Below are 23,502 nucleotides of genomic sequence, written 5' to 3'. Positions count from 1 at the left end.
AATGAATAATGAGGTTGTAGCTGTCTGCATTCAGCCATACGAAGACGGGTAATTGTATTTCTTCCATGATGGGAGAACCAGCTGTGGCACTAATAAAAATGACTGCTTTTCAATTCTTTCAACAAAGTAAATAAAACTCCCTTGTGATTAACAGCAAATTGGTTTCCTGCAGAGTTGTCAGATCTGAAGGGGGGCCATGAGGGGGATGGGAGAGAAGATGGGGACGAGGGTTTGGCTAGCGGTTCAAGCGTGCCTTCTCTGAGTACGTGGTCCTGAGGTGCTCTGGGTACAAGAGATGTTTTTAACTCCTTTCAGGAAATTCCCAGGTCTGGCAAGATAACAATCCAGTATCCTGGCGTGGGGACAAAAGAGGAAAGGGGTCTCACTTATTAACAAGAGCAGCCCTTGGACTCTCAAATTTAGGGCACCAATTCTTATCCCATTCATCTATTCCACAAATATTTATTAAGTGCCTGCTAGCAGCTTATTCATTAACTGACTGTTTACTGAGTGTCTACTATATTCTGACACAGAATTATGCCTTGGGGAAGGAGCTCACAGTCTAACAGAGAGAGAGAGAGGAGAAACATGGTTTGTTGTTATTCCTGTGATAAGTTCTATATATTGGAAATGAAAGTTGGGAACTTATATAGTCTTTTCATTCTCTTGACAAATAGGATAGAAAAGCTGTTTTGCCCCCAGAATTAAGCCAAAGAGTTACAAACCGAGTCCAATAAGAGATCAGTCAGAAGTGAAGATAATATGGTTGGAAATGAGAACAAGAGGGAAACGTGATTCTGAAATTTGCAGAATCTTGGTGGATCCAGGGCTGCCATGGGAAACAGGTGGGATGCCCAAAGTAGGGTAATTCAGGGGGAGTTTTATTTACCAATGGGTCCTTCGTGTGCAGGGATGTGGCAGGATGTTGGGGACTCACAGGGACTATGCAGGAACCCAAGACTAGCTGTAGCAGGGCTGTTACCAACCCAGGTCCAAAACAATAGGGGAGGATATTGGCTATAGGAACCTGTAAGGGAAGAGTAGTCTGGGGACGATCACTTTGAAAGGTGTTCTGATGGACATCTGGAAGTCATAGCTGGGATGACCCTATAGGGAGGGTGTCAGAAACATAAATACCTAATCTCATTTTCCTCCTTCCTAAGATTTTTTTTTCCATCTCACAGGTCAGGGAAGTCTTCCTGTAGTAAAGATAGTATCTGAGCTACATCTTGACAGATGAATGGGAGTTTTTTGGGTGATGAAGGGAGGGGACAAGTCAAGAAGGTGGGAAGTGGACCGAAAACAGATTCTGAGAGACCTTTATGATACGCAAAGGAGTTTGGCTTCTGTAGCCCAGGCACTGGAGAGCCATTGAATGATTTTTAAGGAGGCGAATAGCATGACCATAAGCATTTATGAAAATCCTGTTGGCTGAAGCATGGGAGATGGCACCAAGAGGGGTGGGAAGAAGAGACAGGCTGGCTGGCTAGTAAGTAGCAGATAAAGGGGGAATGCCTGAACCACAGTCATAGACAGGGAGACAGCGAAGATTTTGAAATAGTTGAAAGAAGTAGCAATTATGGATGATTGAACCAGAGAAGGGCATGCAGGAGAGGGGGGCATCTAGGCTGACTCTTAGAACTCCTGCCAGGGTATTAGCGGACACATAGTTTGCTGGGACTTAGAAAGGAAAGAGGCAGAACAGGTTTGGGGGACGAAATGAGACAGCTTTGTTCTGAGGCATAGTGAGATCCCCCCCGCCTGCAGGACCTCTAGGTGGAGAGGCCTGCTGGGACTTGGGTATGACCCTCGGGTTCAGGAGAGGGAGACAGAGCTGGCCTGAGAAAGCGGTCTGGAACACCTGAGCATGCTGGAGGTTAGGACATGGAATCACATAGGGAGAGCTTGCACAGAAGGAGAGGGCTCCCCTGCCTTCCACGGCCTTACCTGCAGGATGCAAATGGAAGTGCCTCCTTCATGGGGTGGTTGCAAGCCCTTGAGAGAAGGGATAGTATGTGGATGAGAGCTTGGCTAGTGGTTCTACCCCAGCAATGTGCCTAGCATATCCTAAAAATACTTACAGACGCAGAGGAAAGGTACAAATGCTAAGAAACTTGATTTTACACCGTATTCAGAAAAGAAAACAGCAGCTGCTTTACACTTAATGGACACCATGGTCTTATCTCACTGCACCTTACACATCTGTCTCTTCTTGCTCCTTGGGCTGAGAGGGGTGGGAACTAGATCCCAGCGTCATCTGTGTTTCACGTTCTTCTATGTACTGGCAAAACAATTAGCACATAATAGCTGTCCACTAAATATACAGATATTGCTGATTGATTGTCTGGTGGAGGGGAAAAAAAAAAAATGAGAAAGACTCCAAGCTGGAGAGAGTCCCAATTACCCTAGCGTTTCCCTATACCCGACAAGCCGCTCACTCTCTGGGTCCGGCCCCTCCCCCACCGGAGAGACATGATTAATGTCCTTCCTCTGTTTGAGAGTGCTAGTCCCAAGATTAATGAAGTCAGAATCCCTTGGAGATACTTGAGTAAGAAATGGGCCGTATTGTTGTCTCGCTTTAATTAATTTGAAAATTATCCTATATTGTTCAAATGGCAACTGACTCATCAAAAGTGGGTGTTTGGAAATGATCGATGGAAAGTCTGAGGATTTTCTCATTAATTAATTTGGCTGTGAAAATAAGCACTGGCCCACATTCCCAGTGAAATAAAAACACACCCAAAGGTAACCAAGAAATCAGGCTGGTGTGGAATGGCCTAAGTTCTGCCCTCAGGCATAGACTCACACTTTTGGCAGCCAAGCAATGATTTTATATAGGTAATATGTAACGTGCGATTTTCTGTCCCCCCCCCCAATTTTCCATAGTGGGCACATGTTATCCTACCATAAAAACTTAATTAAAAAAAATTAAAATAAAAAATATTTGTCATACACATATACGATATAGAATAAATACAGCATGTACAGAAAGTATAATAATATAAAGTAAATTCTATCTTTATTTTTCTCTTTATCTATGTTTTGAGACTTTTTAATTAGTATTCCATAGTATTATTTGTCCCGCTATTCTATTACCATGTGAACCGGGGGTCTTTACATGTAAGCAACAGAAACTGTATCTAGCTAATATATGCCAGGAAGAAGTTTTCTGGAAAATACAAAGGAATTCAAATTTTCAAAAGGAAAGTGGGGAAATGGGCTTAGTAAGACAGGAAGAGGAAGCTAGCTACTCCAGGGGTTTTGCAGGAACTACGCACCAGCTTGTCCAAGAGCCCCTGTGACAACCAGTGGCTCTAGCCACTCACATGCGCAATTAGGAAGGGGAGTTCTGGTCAACCCAGCAAGGGCCGTATTTCTGCTTCAGCTAGAGGGAAGTGGGGCACCTTGCTAACTGTCGTAGCCAGACTGTACTGGAGGACTTTGATCATTCACCCAAGTGAATTTTAATCCCAGCTCCATAAGAGGTGGTAGGAATGTTGGACAAACAAACAATAGATGCCCACCCCATAAGGCAATTGTTTCCCCCTTACCCAGTGATTCTTAAGGTCTAATTTACATAAAGCAATAATGTTGCCTATCAGCCACTGATCCATTGCTGAACAGCTCTGTTAGATAATCATCTAGTGGGTGTTGATTCCATTTCTGTCTCCCTGTGTCAAAAGAGGGGCCAGCAGACCCCTGGGTGGCTCAGTCGGTTAAGCGTCTACCTTCAGCTCAGGTCATGATCCCAGTGTCCTTGGATCGAGCCCGGCATTGGGCTCCCTGGTTCAGTGGGGAGTCTGCTTCTCCTTCTCCCATCCCCTTTGTGCTGTTCTCTCTCTCTCTCTCTTTCTCTCTCTCTCTCTTAAATAAAATTTTTTTTAAAAATGAGGTGTCAGGATGGTAGTGGGACTGGAAAGAACTGGAACAGTTAGAGGATCAGTTGGGAAAGCTGAGGGAGGGGAGCTTGGAGGTGAGGAGAAGACTCGGGTGAATGAGCTGTCATCCCCGCCTTTCTAAAGGGTGGTCTGCCATGCAACAAAAGAATGAGTTTTAAAATAATCGATGGAAGTTCAAGAGAGGCAAGAGTTGTCTCAACAAATGGTAGAATACTTTAAGAATTAAAACGGCCCCACTCTGGAAAGTAGGAAGCCCCCATTTCAAGGGGTGAGCCACTAAGAATGTCAACATGGGATGGGGTTGGGTTATTTGATCTCTAAAGGATTCTTTGAACCCTGATAGTTTGTGGTCCTCCCATTCTTTGTTATTTGCAAACCTAGTAAGTGTCCTACTAAAGGGCTCCTTGCCTTTCACAGTTAGTCACGGGCATGCCTCGGGCTCAGCTTCTCCTTTTCACCTGGTTTGCTCCCAAACCTTAATGGAAGGATCCCCCAGGCACTTCTCAGCTGCTGCGAGAGAATTTTGGGATTTCCTCAAGCAAGCATGACAAGCAGAGACCAGAGGAAAGGTGCAAGCAACAGATTCAGAGTAAGAGTTCTGGGGTTTTAACCTCAGCTTTGCCACTTATATACTGTGGTATCTTAAGCAAGTCAATGGGCTTTGTGGTTCTCATGTTATTCCTATGTAAAGAGTGAGAACAGATGATGAGAACTGTAATAACATTAATAACATGGTTTCAAGAGTTTATTTTTAAAAAAATGTAATGCATGGTTTTGTGGAGTCTTAATGGTGTGCTAGATTATTTACATGCATTATTTTCTGTATTTAATTCATTGATGTAATCCTGCCAAAAATCACGTGATGTGTAGATTCCGTTATTTCCACTTCACAGATAAGAAAACTGAGGTTTGGTGAGTTTAAATTATTTACCTGGGGCACCTGGGTGGCTCAGGTCATGATCTCAGGGTCCTGGGATCGAGCCCAGCATCGGGCTCTCTGCTCAGCAGGAAGCCTGCTTGCTTCCCTCTCTCTCTGCCTGCCTCTCTGCCTACTTGTGATCTCTGTCTGTCAAGTAAATAAATAAAATCTTTTAAAAAAATTATTTACCTAAAAAATAGAGCTGAAATTAAAATCGACAGATCTAACTCCATCAGCAGACCTGACCATGGCTGTCAGACTTAAACATGAGCTCATACTGGACTTAATAGGCGATCTGGAACATGAGAGGGACTCAGCAGATATTAGCTCTCCATTCATCATCGTTCTGACTTAATCTTCTAAAAACTCCCGTCAAAATTCATCATTAAATGTTGTGCCCCAGTGCTGCCTTAATCCTCCCACTGGGTCACGAGATGGTGGCAGCAGCTTCTAGTGTCAAATCAAGATACCACCCAGCACCCTAGTTGTCCTTTTTCAAGAGCAGGAAAGCTTTTCCTCTCACGTCTCATCTAACAGATTTAGGTCCACAGTCCCATCTCTAAACCCATCATTGCAAAACAAGGATGACTGAATAACCCTGAGGCCAGCCAGACCTACCCCCAGAGCTTGTCCGCTTCCAAAATCAGCCTTCTTCTTGGAGAGGACAAGGAGATCCTGGATGTTGGTAGGCTACCAACTGTCTCCTCGATAGCCCTGTTATTCTGATAAGAAAAAGAAGGCTCAGAGGGGTTTAACGAATCTGCCCAGAGTCCAAGGGCAAGGGTAGGGCTGGGGGAAGGGATGTGCATACCTATGGTGGTTCTTAGGTCAGGAAGAGGGTTGGAGCTGTGGCAGGGTAGGGAGAGGATTTAAGACAGTGGTCCTCAACTGTGCTTCACACTGCAGTGACACGAGTCACTTTAAACAGCCGTGATGACTGGATCCCACCCGGAGGGATTCTGACTCACTTGGTCTGGGAGGCAGCTTGGCTATCAAGGTTTGTAAAAGCACCCCAGGACATTTTAATACACAACCAAGGTGAGAACCACAGGTTTAGGAAAAGAGCTGATGGGCCATGGAGGGTTTGAGGCTAAAGGCATAGAGTCTGCACTGAGTAACAGAGATCCTGTCTCTCCTGTTTCTCCTCAATAATTGTTCCCATTTCCTGAGGGTTAACCCCCCCCCAACCCCACCCCGTTCCAGGCATGGCTGTGCCCTCAGTATTTGCCATCTAGTAGGCAGGTAATAATTGAAGGGTTGGAGGGATCACAGACACTTTACTCATAGAATGAATAATTGTCATGCAACCTCCACAAAGTAATAGTGCTTTCCATTTTACAGATGAGGCAACAAAGGCCCAGACATTTTGAGGAACTAAGGCTTTTTGACTCCGTTCTGCAAATCCTGTCCCATCCATAGAAGAAATCAGGAGTCTGAGAAACAAAACTGAGCCTCCCCTCTCTCTTTCTGCCCTCCTCCAGTTTGCATCTTACGCCGTCTGGAACCTTGTCGTGGTCCCTCCGACCTACTAGGGAGCACCAGCCTCCTGCGAGAGGAGTCAAGGGCTGAAGCTTCCTGCCTACCAAGGCATAAGCAAATGCCAAGACCAATCTTCATTTTGAAGAAACCCCATTGGGAAGCCTGGTATCTAGCCTGGTCTTCGCGCCTCCTTGTGGTGTGACCTTGAGCATGGGTCTTCCTGTTTCTGGGCTTCATAGTCCTCATCTGTAACATGAAGAACTTGGACCAGAATCTGCAGGTTGTAAACTCAAGTACTTTTGGGTCTAGATAGTTGATGTAAACCCATGAGGCAGGCTGGATGGGGACTATAGGGAGGGCAAAACCTGCTCTGTCCAAAACAGTGGAATTTATTGAATTCCAGCCAGTTGCCATCATGGTGGCCTGTGGGCTCAGGGTTATGAGAGCTTCTGATTCGCTTTCAAAGAAAGCGAATTCAAAGAAATACTAAGAAATCTTTATGTTCAATCCCCTGCTTCAGCTAATATTAATCTAATGATATGATGATGCTGATGATGATACAAGGGAAGAAAACATGAATGTGGACTGAATGTAGCTCACAGGCTATTTCTTTGTGATCTGTGAGCTAAATGGTCTGTAAGGCTCTAATCACATTCTGTGATTTCTAAATGAAAATTGACCCAATATTAAGAAACACAAGCACCGGAATTCCTGCACTAACTGAAAATTCTCTTTGGGAAGTAAACCCAAATGGCATCTTTCCTATTTTTCCTTCCTAGTACTTTGCTATGCATTAATTTCTGGGGTTTCTGGGAAACTGTACCCCCTCCAAAATCTGATGATCCTGTTTGAAAGATCACCTGCTTTATAGAGAAACAGTGCCCTCTGCTGGAAGAGTAATGCAAAAAGACGCCTTTGGGGCTGAGATCATTTAAAAGGGGAAAAGTGGATTTGTTTGTTTTCACTTGAAATAGATTTCATGAAGAATAATAAATAAAATATAAACGCATATTTATGGATGGCTTGATGTATGTTAGGCATAAATTGGACTTTCATGTATCCATTTGGGAGCAATTACTCTTAATCTACAGAAAGGCCAGGATTCAAGAAAGGAAGAAAACATTTGTTACCTCAACTGACAGCAATGTAGAATGCACAGACAAGGAGAGGAAATTGGAGTCTAGGTCTCCAGACTGTGTGCTGGAAAGTCAGAGCCTTTATAATAATGTATTGCAAATCTGTGGGTTTTAATAGTTACTTTCACTGCATCCTTTCAATAAATCCTCCCAATAACACTCCAAGGTAGGTTTTATTTTCATTTGACCGATAAAGAAAATGAAGCACAGAGCCAGCTCAAGATTCCTTGGCAATTAAAGGATGGAGACAAGCTTAGGCAAGTAGCTTGGCTTCCCTAAGCCTCAATCCCCCGATTTGTAAAACATGGATGAAAATAGCATCTATGGGGGCACCTGGATGGCTCAGTAGGTTAAGCCTCTGCCTTCGGCTCAGTCATGATCTCAGGGTCCTGGGATCGAGCCCCACATCGGGCTCTCTGCTCGGTGGGGAGCCTGCTTCTGCCTGCTGCTCTGCCTACTTGTGACCTCTCTCTGTCAAATAAATAAATAAAATCTTTTTTTAAAAAATAGCATCTATGTTTTCAACAGGGATAGAATTGGGAATCCACGTGTGAGACATGTTACACCACGCCTGGCCCAGAGTGAGCCTGGTACCCAGCGTTAGCTAGAACTACTGCAATGATCAGAGTCCAGGTCTTTCAACTCCTGGCCTGTGCCTTTTCCACTGCCTTGCATGGTGTCTTGAATCATCAAAATAGGGACCCCAGTGCTGCTGGGATTTATAATCATGGCCCTAAACCCTAAAAACTCCATTTTTTTTTTTAGGCTTTTGTTTTGTTTTGGTTTTGGGGTTTTTTTGTTTTGTTTTGTTTTGTTTTGGTTTTTTTCAGAAGTGGCTTTGTCAACATTTATTAAGATCTTGAGCTACGTTGTAGACAGATTATTCTAAATGAGGGAAGTTACGGTTCCTGTGACTTACGCACCATTCACACAGTCCTGGGGCTGTTATACAGATCGCTGAGTTCTACGTTGGAATAGGAGCATTGCCATGTCAGATGATATCCAAAAGAAAGTGGTGAGGGGCCCAGGGGGTCCAGGAACCACATCAGAGGATACTTGTAGAAGGAACTGATGATACTTGGCCTGAAGAAGGTAAGATTCATGGACCATATTCATTCATTTATTCATTCATTCATTTACTCATTCAAGTGTTCATTCGTTTTACATTTACTGAGTACTTACTCCTTGTGACACGTTATCAATATAGTCAACAGCCAAACACACAGAATTTCTGGGCTTATGAACCAGATCTAGAGAGGATTCACGTGGAGTGATAGAGGATGTCATGAGAAGAATTAGCCTTATTTTGGGTGAACAAGGACCAGGGCCAGAAGAAGAATACATTTTGGTAGAACTCTTTAATTGATTGCAGGTGAGGTGGCAGGATGGCTGGCTCAGACGTGTGAACTCTTTCCTGCTAGGTGTATTTTAAGTCCAGAAGCCTACTGGGAGGTTTTCAGAGGGGATTCGAGAAGGAGCCAGGTTGGGTCAGGGTGGGTTGCATTAGTTCCCTCCAAGCCTAGGCACCATGGATGTATCAACATTGCCCAGGCTGATCTGGGAAGGCCCTCAGGAGTTGCCACTTATACTGAGGAGGAGAAAAACAAGGATCTTGGTCTTCGACTTTTTTTCTTGAGCCTCCATGTTCTTGATGCTTCAGTGATATGGTGGCCCCCTCTCTCCCCATCACAGAGAATTCTTCTGAACAGTGTCCCTCAGCAGAACATAAGGGGATTGGCAGAAAAATTCTTTAGTACAGGATGCAGATTTTTCAAAAGTCCATTATAAAAAAAAAATAATTTCCTTCATTGCTAATTCTGAAGCAAAATATAAACAACAAAGCTAAGGGAATAAAAATCTCCCCAAGATAATCATGGCTAAGACAATTTTCCTCCATTTTTAACTTGTTTAGGATTTTATTTTATTTTTTAAGTACATATAATCACACCAAATCCTGCTTTTTTACTTAGGATTATTTAAAACTAATTTGTCTTTAAAATTATTATAAGCTCTTCGCTACAATCCTGTCTTGACTTATATAGTTATATTATTATTATGTAACATGATATTGAGTAAATAAAGCATAGTTGACTTGTTCATTCTCCCATTACGGGTCATTCCCAATCTTTGATACCATTTGGTATGAGGTAGAAGTCCACACATGATAGCAGTGTGGAGGGAATAAAGGAGGCAATGGTGTACTCCGTGGGGAGGAGGGACGTTGGTCCTGGGTTGGGGCGGGAGGCAGGTATGGTCGTTGATAAAAAAGGAACCAAGGAAGTAATATAGACTTAAAGATCTGCGGATTTTTCCTGGGTATACCAGTGAGGAAAGCACATTTGCAGTGACTGAGAGGTCCTCTGCAGGGGTCAATATCAGCTCCCCATTACCAGAGACCAACTGGGTGACCGTGGAAAAGAAACGTCTTTGAGTCTCGTTTTCCTACCTGTCTATCACAGTGTGGCTGACAGAATTATTTTAAATTGGTAGAAAGGAGGATCAAATTGAGACAACATGTGCAAAGTGCTTCCATCCATGCCTGTTTCCTAGCATGTGCCCAACACACGCCAGCTGTGCCAGATTGTCTCTTGGCAACTCAGGGCCATTTTTGCCCTTCTAAGTTCTCCTTATTACATGGCAGTTGGAAGTTCAGCAACTGTATCTTAGAAAGTTCCTACTCCTGGAGTATGCTAGTTTACTAGGGCTGCCCTAACAATTCACCCCAAGCTGGGTGCTTTAAACAAGAGAAATTCATTTCCTCACAGTCCTGGAAGCTAGAATACTGAACCCCAGGGAGCAGAGGTGGCTTCTTCTGAGGCTCTCAGCTTGTTTGTGGTTGGCTACCTTCCTCCTATGTTTTTACATAGCCTTCCCTTTGTGGGTCTACACCCTAATCTCTTGTTATAAAAGGACACCAATCATACTGCATTAAGTTAGCCCCCTTGAGACCTCATTTTATGTTTATTATAGTTCTCCTTGAAAGACCCTATCTCCAGGGGCGCCTGGGTGGCTCAGTGGGTTAAAGCCTCTGCCTTCGGCTCAGGTCATGATCCCAGGGTCCTGGGATCGAGCCCCGTGTCAGGCTCTCTGCTCAGTGGGGAGCCTGCTTCCTCCTCTCTCTCTCTGCTTGCCTCTCTCCCTACTTGTGATCTGTCAAATAAATAAATAAAAATATTTGCAAAAAAAAAAAAAAAAAAAAGACCCTATCTCCAAATACAGCTGTATTCTGAAGTATGGGAGGTTAGGACCTCAACATGAGAATTGGGTGGGTGTCAGAGTTTAGTCCATAACACAGAGTCTGGATTAGAGCCATATATACAATAGTTGAAAGGCAGAAGAGAAGCAAAAGCCATTGACTTGGTCCTTGGCAGGAGATAGACATAAGGTCTTTCTAGTGTTTGCAGCTTCCAGACACCCTCTTGAAGATCACCCACTTGGCTGCTATAGACAAGCTAGATCACTAGGGATGGTTTTCCTATGATTCCTGTACTTCCCACTTCCCTGAACACTGGCAGGGGTTTTCCTAACGTTTTTCTCCCAGATCGTCTAAGAGCTTTGCAAACATCTAATTTCCTGTGTAATACTCCTGTTTGAGATCCCTACAGTGGTTTTTGATTCTGACTGAATCCTGAAGTCTGCAGTAACTATTATGTGTGGTGATGTGGAATGGTTGGTGAGTAGAGTTGCAAGAGACCCATTGAAGAGAGCAGGATGGCAAGCCACAAATGAAAAGATCCTGGAGAAATCAAGGATAGGATACTTAGAATTTATCCTGTGGTCTAAGACATTATGGACTTTTCCCACTAAAACATCCCTCAATGGCAAAAGAATATGCTTCTACTCTCATGGGTCCTGACAACAGCTACTACAAGAAAATTCTTTGAAATGTTTTAAAGTCACCCAAATTTCTTATCTTGATCTATAATATATTCATTTGTTTCCATGTAAGGTAATATTTGTAATTATTAGCCATCAAGTAAAGTCAACATTCTAGAGCAATGTTGTTTGTCCTATGGTTTTGAGCACTGTCTGGACCCGGTTACAAATCATAGTTTGAGAAGCAGAGCCCAAAACAATATGGAAACACTGAATGGTTTTGAAGAACAAAGTAAAATAAGGCAGTTGCAGCCATTCTTTTTTTATCAGCGATTATCTGAATGGTCTGCGGGCTGCTGCATGGAGGGGGGAAGGAGACAAGCATATAGGCAGGGCAAGATGTTAGAAGGCTATTGGAATAACCCAGGTAAAAAATGATGAGACATTGAAGTAAGATCATGGCAGTGAGAATGGAAAGATAGGAGCCAATACAGATGACTAAAAGAACTTGAGTGGTCACTTTCATCTCTGGGCTTCAGCAGAATCAACAAGATCCTTCCCAGCCCAGAGGTGGAGGTGCAGGTGCAGAGGCATGGGGGAAGGGAGGTGCCCAAGGCTCACAGGGAAATCTCAAGGATGGTACCACCCACCCCTGACACCTTCTTGACCCACTCATTCTGTGGCTATGGAGAGGCAACTGGCCTGGGACCCAGGGAGGCAGAGCCTACGCTTTGGCTGGTATTGTGATTTCTTTCCATTATCTTTATTGTATGTGCTTGCCTTTAATCTATCATAAATATTCATGGCTTATTTCCCTCAAAGACTGGCTTCATTCAAAGAAGACTTTTGCTGCTACTTTGCCACTGAGACAAAATTTTGTAGACTTGTCTGTTTTACAGGAGAAGAAATTCTAGATATAAGGAGCAGTGATATTTTGACAAAGATGTCTAGTGATTTCCAATTCTAATTCAATTCTGATTCTAATGTTACCTGGCATACAGGAGGCACTCAATAAACATTTGTTGAATTACCAAATGAATAAATGGCAAGTGACACATTTCAACTCATTCAAACTCTTCTGATAACAAGTCTTCCCTTACATTATCTGCGTAAACTTACATTGTCTTGGCAGTTCAGCCCACAGCCCAGGGCCTTGTTCATGCATGTACTGGTCCCTTGGTTTATAATGTCCTTTGCCTCTTAATCCATCTGGGGGAAAAAAATGTATTTTCATTTGTCACAATTTGGCTTAAATGTCACATTACCAGAGAGAGCATATCCATTTAAGATGAACATAGGCATTTAGAGCCCAACAGAACTGGGTTCAAATCCAGACTCTCATACATACAGTGTAAAGGTATCCCAAGAGTCCCTTTCATAAATGTTTGCTCTACTAGATGATAAGTAAAACAAGAAAGAAAAATTATTTCACCAAATCCAGCCACCCTTTTCCATGGCTAGGAACCATTTTTCAGCAGGCAATCCAACCTAGTAAGTACCAAGTCTCATGTTTAGCTTCGCGAGTACCAAGTCTCAAACTGCTGCCCACGTGAAAACATGTCATAGGCTGGTTAGCAAATATATTTGGTGTCACAAAATCTCAGCCATATACTGGATTTACCAGAACTTCAACTCCAACCAATTTCTGAATTTTGTCTGGGTCAAACATGTCTACCAAACTTGTATATCACCATGCTGGAGGGGTCCGTACTTAGGATGAACCAAAGCTGGGCAGTGAGACTCAGAAAGTTGGAACCCTCATTATTTCCATTCCATTGTTCAGAGATGAGTGAGGAATCCATACCAAGACTGGAGAACCAATTGAAAGAGTGGAACTTCTCATCATTCCACCAATCCAATCTCCTTGTGCCTGAATCAGTCTGGTTGATGCACCAAATGTGCCTCATGGTACATTTCACTCATTGTCCATCTCTTTGCCTTTGAGTTCACAGATGTGTTCAGCTGCCATCGTACTCTCAAGCCTGTTTTCCAGAAGAAACCCAAACATACTTGAATGTTATTTTTGTCATGGCACATCTGGAGGACTAAATGAAATAAAATGTGTTTAAAGGGCGGAAAACTACGGGGCACCTTGAAACAAACTTCAGAATGATACTAAAGCAGCTTATATCCAATTTGACTTTCACATGGCAAAGTCAGCATCAATAAGATCATCCTGTACTACAAAACAATTTTTGAGATGCATTAGATTTCTGTCCTTAGGCAAGCTTCCTAAGCGTTCTTAGCTTCAGTTTCCTCATTATAAATTGTGAGTAATAATTCCTACTGTGAGACCTCAGTAGGGTGGATTCACATACTTGGCACATAGTAGAAGCTCAGTAAACAATGTCTACAATTACGCATTGCAAAATTCTACCCTTTGCAGAGTATACTTTCTTCTTTGGTACCATGTATACAGAATGTTCTTACCTATTAAGTGGGCAAAATGATACCAAATTCATGGGATTGTTAGGGCTACATTAGATAAGACACATAAAATTACAATCTCATCATGATTACCATTTGCATTATCCTTAAATCAAATGTGCTTCCATTAGAATTCCAATCATTTCATAAGTGTTCATTACACATCTGTGTTGTTCATACAGCTACACATTCTTTGAGTTTCTTGTGTATCTTGGGGGAGGATGGGTAACTAATACGTGTTGGGGCTCTACCACAGGGCAAGCCCGTCTGAGATGTTTTTGATATGCTATCTTCTTGGTTCTTTCCCCAGGATCTGTAAGGAGATGTTGGATCCCAATACAAGTGAGCATACTGATGTGATGGTATGAAGGTCAAAACCCTTAGACCAGGTGTGATGCCATGCTCTTTGCCTCACTCTGTAGCTTGAGTGAGGTCCAGGCAGATATTCAATAAATGTGGAAGGATGTTCCTGTGGATGATGGGGCCCCTGCCCAAAAGTGAATATTCACTAAGGCTCAGCCTTGACAGCAAGCACCCTGGGGGCAAATTGCCTTGGTTCTTCCACTTTCCAGCTCTCTGCCTTTTGACAGGTTCTTAACCACTCTGTGCCTCAGTTCAAATCCACTGTAAAGTAGAAATCATTATAGCACAACCTCTTATTATTGTTTGTTTTGAGAATAAAATAAAATATGTAAATTGTTTCATACAGTGCCTGGCATATACTGAGTGCTCAGTAAATGTCCCTCTTAAATAATTAGTCTCAGAGCCCCTAAGGGGCACAGCTGCAGAGACTAAGGAAGCTGCCCCTTGAGCTGTGGAAGGCCAGGGCCTCAGGAGCCTGCAGAAACTTGGATGCTGTTGCTGATGGGAAGAGAGGCCCATTTGCAGCTGCGATGGCCTCACAGCTAACAAGGGGACGGTGTTCATTTCCTTCAGAAGCTGTTTTGCTCTCTTTCCAAGGCTGTAGGGCAACTGCTGCTTCAATAGGAAGCTCTCTGAAGCAGTGAGTCAATAGTCACTCATCCTGGGAGGTGATTCACATGCCTGAGTGTGTGGTCCACAAATGGTGTGGGGGTGGTACCTCTTGGGGAAAGACTGACATGCCCCTAAATGAGTTGTTTGTGATCACAGGCTGCTCACGAGCAGACGTGGGAACAGATGCGCCAATTAAGTCCTCATCATGTCCTCTCCACCCTCCCTCAGGAGGGGCACACGTGTTGCTCGAAAAGATGTTGAACTTGGGCATAAGAGACATCATCGCCCGCCATCGCCCAGGCCTCTTCACAATGAGGGCTGGTGAAGGCTCAGAATGGGACACTGGAGGTTTGGGCAATTTCAAGACTTGTGCTGTTCACATGGAGGTAAAATGAGAGAATTCCTGAAAAGCTGGCTGGAGAGGAGTTTTGGAGCTGAGCACTGTTCCAGTGGGGTGAGAGTCTTGTCCCTAAATTTTTACTCAATGATAAAAATTTTATCAAAAATAATTAACCTGTTATTTATCTGTTTCTTCCCATGGGCTATGCATGCTCTAGGGGTTCTGGAATCTTAATATGTACCCATCACAGCCAAGAGGGCTACAATAGCTGTGCCAAAATGCCTGGATCTGGATCGGAGCTCTGGGTGGCTCCAGAACCCCTCAGTCCCTCAGTCCCTAACCTGGAATACGGGGAATCTAACTAGTACCTACCTAATAGGACTGTAAGAGTTAACTCCTCTAAAGCAGTGCTAGTCAAAGTGGGATCCACCTTCCAGAGCTCATCTACACACTTACGGGTCCTTTGTCAGTTAAGCGCAAAAATTAAGAGTAACCTTCCGGGAACCTTTATCCCAGTGGCTCTTTATAGCAACAGTTTTATTGTATTTTACGAAAGTAAAATGTTTTTTTTTAAACTGGCTCTTCATCACAGTTTGAGAACCATTAATCGTGTACATCTTAAAACAAAGATGTGTTGCCGTATCTACTTATTAAAGTCCATACCTTTTTGGTATAAGTACCTTCCTTGGACTCCTCTGTGCTTACCTTTGAGTTTTGTGGGTCGGTAGTATGACTTCCATTTCAGGATCTTTAGAAAGATATTTAAAATGTTTATGATTAAAAGTGGGTGTTGTAGAGTTAAGAACTGCTGATGGAGAGCTTTAGTAAACATAAGGACTTTGGAATTGATTCCAAGACAGAGTGAGAGAGACTGAGGGTTCTAAATGGGAACACCAGCAACACGGTAATGGAAGGGCTTCTTTGAAATCTCATCCTCCAGCAGTGAGGTACCAGGATAGGCCCTCCTCCTTGGTTCTGCTGTTGGAAAAGCCCTCGTGATGAGCTCGGGGTTGAAAGAAGTCTTGTGCATCTTCTAGCACATTTCATAAGGTAGAATATGGGTCTTGCTCAATATCAGCTCGTTAATTTTAGACAAGAGCAAATACAGGGCCAGAGAAACTGTCATAAAAGTGATTATTGTAAAAATCTACCAGTTCGCGGTGCCTGGGTGTCTCAGTTGGTTGAGCGTCTGACTTTGGATTTCAGCTTAGGTCATGATCTCAGGGTTATGCCATCGAGCCCTGAGTCAGCCTCTATACTCAGCGGGGAGTCTGCTTCAGAATTCTCTCTTTTTCCCTCTTCCTCTCCCCCTGCTCACACGCTCTCTTGGTCTCTCTCTAAAAGTAAATAAATAAATCTTGAAAAAAAGAAAAAGAGAAAAGAGAATCTACCAGTTCACAGGCATTTAGGGTGCCCTCCATTTTCTCCTCCATAAAATGAAAGATTCAATATAGACGCATGATAATATAATGTAGCAGACGGAGAAAAACTTCAGAATCAGGCATAACTAGGTTTGATCTCTCACTATGCCATCCATTGATCACCAAGCCACTTAATAAGCCTCAACTTCCTCACTGGTAAAAAGGGGATTGTAACACTTACCATATAGGGTCTTTGTGAGAATGAGCAGTGATGCCCTGACTTACAGATGTGGCTCTTCTTCTCACTGAGAGGCAGAATCTAGTTCTCCTCCCCTTGAATCTGACTTGGGCTTCATCACCTGTATGACCATAGAATGTAGCAGAAGTCATGTTCTAGGACTTGCAAAGCTAGGTCATAGGAAACCTTGCAGTTTTCACCAAGGCTTCTTGGAAAATTTGCCATGAGGACAGCCACATGCAATATAAGTATCTGGTTACTCCCTCCTCCATGCTTTGAGGAAGCCCAAGCCACAACAGTAGAGAAGGCCATGGAGAATAGATGTCCCAGCCAGTTTCCAGCTGGCCAGTCATCCAGCCCAGAGGCCAGACATGAAGAATTCCCCAGAATATTTCAACACCAGCAACTATCTCTGACAATTAGCCACCTAAAGGACCCTAAGAAAGAACCATCCAACTGAGATTGTCAACAGACAGAATGGTAAGGAAAAAATACTGCATTGTGGAGGGGTTTGTTAAGCAGCAGGAGATAGCCAGAACATTCTGCTAGAGCAAAATTTCTGGTCTTTCAATCCCTTACTAACATACAAGTAACTGATGGTTTGCCAATAGTTCACAATCCTGTCCTGGCCAGCAGTAAGGTAGTCAAGGTTGTTGTTCCCACATGGCCTGCATTTGTTTCCTGTTTTGCGATCTGTAAGCATTCTCCTCCTCCTCCTCCTCTGTGACAGGGTGACTCTTCCCAGGGTAGGTGAGGAGGAGGCTGCTTGCCTCATTGATCTTGCCTGTGACTGGGTAGGTAAGTGGGAGGAAGCCAATTTGGCTTCATGTTGAGGTGACTTTTTCCAGTCTAGATCTGAGATTTTGGTGTCCCTCTCTTCAACTGGTTCAGAACCAACAGTGGGGCATGTTGGGACTGGCACCTCAGAGAGACCCGAATCTCCCTTACATTTCAGACGTTCTGTAAAGCAAGTGGTCAGGTACTAGACAGTTCTTAACTTGCCCTGTCCCCTTGCTCATGTGGAACTCTTGCATACATTGCTAATAATGTTTAATCTCCTCAAACTTACAAACAAGCTAAAGCAATTATAATCATGGTTAGTAAGTTTCTGGTTGTCTCTTGACACTTTTGATGGTTTGGTTACATGACTTCTCACAAAGATCATGACAAAAACTTTCTACCCAAGCCAAGCTGATAAACAGAGCCCTGGAGACTGCCATCATATCCTGTACATGACTCAAACACGACTTCTAATTTCCTCAGCCCCTGGGAAGATGACAGTGCGCATCTGCTTTATTAAATTCTGTTGGACCTTCATTATATTTTCTTAGTTATTTTTTATTACTTCCAATCATTCTTCTTGCTCAGGACATAGAAAGAGAATGGTAATCCTGTTAAGGTGACAAATACTGCATTTTTCTGCCCTCTCTCCAAGATGATGTTAATTCATCCATTCATCCAACCATCCAGGCATACATTCAGCTCAGCATGGCTTTATTGGGAGCCTTCTCTGAACTAAGACCTGAGCTGAATCCTGGATGTTTAAGTGTAAGTGAGAAACTTGCAGGCCCCTTCCTCAAAGGGAGTGCAATCTAGTGATGGAGCAAGTCAGTAGACAATTGCAATGATGTGTAATGAGTGTCCCAACAAGGAAATACTTACACATATACACATTCTTCTGAAGATAGAAAGCAGGGGCACTGAGGACACCATCTTCTGATACCCATCACCTTTGAGTAATGATGTTTAAGTACAAAATTTGACATTTTTTGTGACTCAGCCCATGAATGAATTTCACCATTGCATTTTGCATCCTTCACGCACCTCATTTACAAAATCTCAGGCGACAGAATTGCTGGAGATAGAAAATCAGCATCTAATGAAAGGAATATTATTAACGTAGTGATTGCAATATACATTATCTTAGTTAAGCCCCACCACAATCCTGTGAAGAGGCCTATCATCTCTGTTGTACGGAGACCTCAGGTTACAAGTTACAGTTAAGTAACTTGCATATGATGACACAGCCGGTGAACAGCAGAAACAAACTACAAAAACAGGCCTGTCTGAATCCAATTCCATCTTCTCTCTATTGTATTGTGCAATAGAAAATTGTCTACAGAAAGAGCAACTCCACCCCTTGCATTTTGTCATTAAAAAATAATAAAATCCTTATTGGGGAAACAATGACAAAAATGCGATAGGAAGAATGTTAGTGGTCTAATAATATTAAGAGGCAAAAAGCAGGTGTTATGGGCTGAATGTTTGTGTCCCGCCCCCCAAAATTCTCAAGTTGAAGTCCTAGCCCCCAATATGATGGTATTTGAGGTGGAGACTTTAGAGGGTGATTAGGTTTATATGAGGTCAGAAGGGTGGGACCCTCATGATGGGATTAGTACCTCTATGAGATAAGGAAGGGAGAAAGATAGATCTCTCTCTCTCTCTCTCTCTCTCTCTCTCTCTCCAGGAATATGCACCAAGGAAAGGCCATATGAGGACAGCAGGAGAGAAGGTGGCTGTCTACAAGCCAGGAAATGGCTCTCCCAGTCAACAAATCTACCAGCACCTTGATCTTGGACTTCCCAGCCTCTAGTACTGTGAGAAATAAATGTGTGTTGTTTAAGCCAATCAGTCTGTAGTATTTTGTTATAACAGCCCAAGCAGACCATGACGGCAGAATATGAAATTCAATACAATCATAACTATGCAGCACAAATGTACAAAACAAAGCAAAAAATAGGGGGAAACGCCTTAAAAAATAGGGTTAAGCCGCTGCCTTCAGCTCAGGTCATGATTCTAGCGTCCTGGGATCAAGTCCCACATCCGGCTCCTTGCTCAGTGGGAGCCTGCTTCTCCGTCTGCCTCTGCCTGCCACTCTGTCTGCCTGCACTCACTCTGACAAATAAATAAATAAAATCTTAAAAAAAAAAAAAGATGTTAACCCTGTTCTCTCTAACTGATAAAAATACTTTTTTCAAACTTTTCTATATTTTCTAAAATGTTTATAAAACCCCTCCTATGAGCTCTGATGGCACATAGGGTAATGTTTACTGAGCCCTTAACTCTATGCCAGGATCCGTAATTTCAATTGGTCCTCACAACAATCATAAGATGTATAAATTCCTCAATTTTACATGAGGGGAAAGTGAGGACAAGAGGAATTAATTCATTCGTTGAAGATCACATGCCTGGTAAAGGACTTGTGTATTCATGTTTTGATACTGGGAAACTAGTAAGCCTAAAGAGGGGGGTTCCAGAGCCCAGACCACGCAAGGGAGTAAACTCTGCTTTGAGGACATGGATGAATTCTTAAAGACCACTTAGTAACTTCTTTCATCCCTAGGGCCTCCTTCATGCTTTCTAGCTTTTGCTTTCTGCTAGCCTTCTCATTGGCTGACCTGTCAAATCCCAGGACTCCCAGGTTGGAAGGACCAGAGAGTCCTGGTCAAATTCCCTCTGTGAGGCTGAAGGCCTTCTTTAACCTCCCTAGCAAGGGGTACTCTAACTAGCCTTGAACGCATCTCCAGGAGGATGCTGCCATTAACAGCAGCAACTCCCTCTCCTCTGGGACTGTGCTTTCACTTTGAGGGAATTGACAACAACCTCATTATCTGCAGAGAAAAATAAAGCAAATACAAGGCTGTCCTTACTTTGCTCTCATGGAAAAACGATTTTAATGCGCCGGAGTAAACTGCTTGTCCAGCACACTGAAGACATTAGCATCTAACTATGGCAGAGAATGTTGCTGATACTCAGCCAAGAAGCATCTAGCATCAAGCCCCGGCTGGCTCTGACCACAGGATTCTTCCTCGGTCGGCTCCTGCTCCAGTCCTCCACATCTCGGCAAACGAGACCTGCATCCTAGCATTGCTCAAGCCAGAAACCTAGGAGTTATTCTTGTTGCCTCCTTCTTCCTCACCCCCACAGACAATCTGTCACCAAATCCTGTTGATTATACCTCCAAAATATATCACAATTTCATCTACTTCTATCATCTACTCCTGTCCAAACAACTATCATTTCCCATCTGGACCCCTGATCTCCCCCACTTTCACAATACTCCCCCCAAACACACACACACACACACACCCCACAATCCATTAACCATCCAATACCCAAAGTGATCTTTTAGAAAAGGATGCTAGGTCATATCACTTTCCTGCTTAAAATCCATAAATGGCTTTCCATTGCCTTTATAATATCATTAAAAATCCTCTGTGCTACTTCTATGGCCCCTATGATGGCCCCAGACACCTCTTGGTTTCATCTCACACCACTCTTCACTGCATTCCTCATAGTTCAGTGTCAACAGACAGCTTTTGTTCCTGCCTGCCTTGGGGTTCTCATCACCCACCATCCTGGAATATTTCCCCTGCCAACCTATGCATTTGTAGAGCACCTGAGTGGTTCAGTTGGTTTAATTGTCTGCCTTTGGTTCATGTCATGATCCCAGTGCCCTGGGATCGAGTCTCGCTTTGGGCTCTCTGCTCAGCGGAGAGGCTGTTTCTCCCTCTCCCTCTGCCCCTCCTCCTGCTTTTGCTCTCTCATTCTGTCTCAAAGAAATACATAAAATCTTTCAAAATTTTTAAAAAAATAAATGCATTTGCAAATGCTTGGATACGTGAAAAATATGATTCCCCCATTTTCAAGATATTTAAGAACATACCAAGATGTTAAGTGACTTGCTCTATTTCATAAGAGATAAAGTCAGAAAAAGCTATGTCCTCTGAGTCAACACTTTGCTTCAGATTTTATCCAAAGAAGAGAGGAGGCAGGAGAAATATGGAGAAAGGGGAGCAAAAGCTAAGGGAAAAGAGAGAAAGGGAGAAGAAGGGGTATAAGCGGAGACCTTACCCACTGATGGGGGACATATTGCCTGAAGGGAAGAAAACAAAGGAGCTAGGGATTTCCTCACTTGGAGTCCTAGGGTAGTCCCCAGGAGATGTGAAAAGCACATCAAAAGCCAGCCTCAGCTCTCTGAACCCCAGAGCTGCTCTGAGTCACTTTCCTGCTGTCAGATTCTGGACACAGAGACTCTCTCTGGGTGATGGATCCTTCTGGAAGTAAAGATCATTTAAGAAAGCCAGACCCACTAGCTGCTTATGTTTGCTGGGAATAGAAACGAGTGTGCCTTTTCCCTTAAATCGTTCTTGTGCGATTTAAAACCTTCCTGCTTGCACAACCTGAAAGGGAATTATTAGACCCCAGATTATTCTTTTTAATCATTCTGCAGCTTTAAAGTTTGCTAGGCTTACTTATTTAGTGGGGAGGATGTGGGCAGGGCCACATGATGTAAAGCAAGGAACAAGACCATGATATTCATCTCAGGCTGCAACTGACAGCACAGAGCCATGATGGCCAGAAATCACAGAAACCTCCTCCCCTGGCCAGGGGCAAAGGCTGGTCCCTGGTGGTCTTAGCCACATTTTGCAGGCCGGCTAGTGCCCTTTGGAGGAGGGGCTGTTTTGAACACAGACCTAAAGCAGATGCTAGGGTCAAAACCAGTCTGATATGTATGGAGTGCACGGTAACCTTGACCAGCTGTAGCCTGAGGCAGCAAGATTTGTTAAGTACCTACAAACCCTGCGCCAGACCCTGGGTCCACTTCTTTATCTTTATTTCATTTTATTTCAGATCATTATCATCCTTCCAGCAGCCCTCAGAGGTAGGGATCGTTAACCACCACTACAGATGGTGAAATGGGGACCCAGTAACAAGTACCTTTCAGATGCTCCCCGCTAGTAAATGCAAAACTGCAATTCTCTCCTGCTCACTTTCTACCCCACTGTTCACTGACTACTCCAGCAAACATCACCTCTGCCTTTCTGAGAATCTACCTAAAGTCTTCAGTGATCAGACAAAGGAGAAATACAGACAAAATCCCCATGGAGGGGAGCCTAGCGTGGGCATGTGCCTGTCCAGACTTTCCCAGGAAGTCCCTCAGTGACTCTGGGCTGCCTTCCTGAGGCCCCGCAGCCAGAATGGGAAGATGAAGACCACAGGAGAACGTGGGGGAAGGCAGCCCCTGCTCTGGGACTGATGAGGTGTGACCACTGCACCCCAGGCACTGGAGCCATCCAAGGTCTCTGGAACCTTTTATGGCAGGTCCACTAAGCCTGCAAATCCTAGTGTCCAAAGTATATTTTCAAAGGCTTAACCAGCTCAGTAAGAAGAATGCCCTGGAATCTTCACTAATTCAGTGAGGTCTGTTTCCAAGACATGGGGCTTAGAGTCCAAGAATCTTACTGAGTATCATCTGGGCTGCTTAATAGAGGAAAATCACAGCAAGTTCAAGGTGTCGGTGACTGTGATGGAAATGGGCTCTAGTGAGCATGAAATTAAATCAAATAAAAGCATGGAAAACCTTGAAAAACCCCTTCCTGTCTTAAATGAAAACCACAGCAAATGTATATGAATAATTCCTTGATGTCCAATTTTTTTCTATCAATGTAAATCCTTTCAAAGGGTTAGAAGAGTTACGGACAGCATGTGGCCTTTCAAGCATACCCTCACATGTAAATAATTAACACAGTATCTGTACTGTCAAAATTATTTTTACAACTACGTTTAACTAAACAATTTTTTTTAAAGAGGTCCTTGGTTTTCTTATGAATGTGATAGAAAGTAATCCATGGCATGGAAACAAACATATATGAAACATACTGTGGAAAATCACACACAGTAAGTTCTCCAGTCAGTATGAACAAAAAACAGCAATATGATATTTTTGTTGATACAGAACTGTAGTGGGTCTATTTCATGATACTTTGCAGGCTTCTGAGATGATGAAATTCTTATCCCATGAAATAGCCTATGTCAAAACAGGTAAAGATACATCAAAATCTGTTCAGTTTAATTCAATAAACATTTGCAGAACACAAATCTGCCACAGGTGTACCAGGAACTCTCTCA

At 43.4% G+C, this 23,502-nt stretch overlaps 1 long non-coding RNA gene across 1 annotated transcript; it reads left to right on the top strand.

Annotated features, from left to right (window-relative positions):
- The first annotated feature begins 14,808 nt into the window (after positions 1 to 14,808).
- LOC122898718 lies at positions 14,809 to 19,218 on the top strand. The gene is made up of 2 exons (XR_006383031.1): positions 14,809 to 15,105; positions 19,058 to 19,218. It is a non-coding gene; the product is annotated as an uncharacterized LOC122898718 (long non-coding RNA).
- Positions 19,219 to 23,502: the final 4,284 nt, after the last annotated feature.

This window comes from Neovison vison, chromosome 2 (assembly GCF_020171115.1).
Source record: "Neovison vison isolate M4711 chromosome 2, ASM_NN_V1, whole genome shotgun sequence".
Lineage (NCBI taxonomy): Eukaryota > Metazoa > Chordata > Mammalia > Carnivora > Mustelidae > Neogale > Neogale vison.
This window is presented reverse-complemented; position numbering and strand designations above follow the sequence as displayed.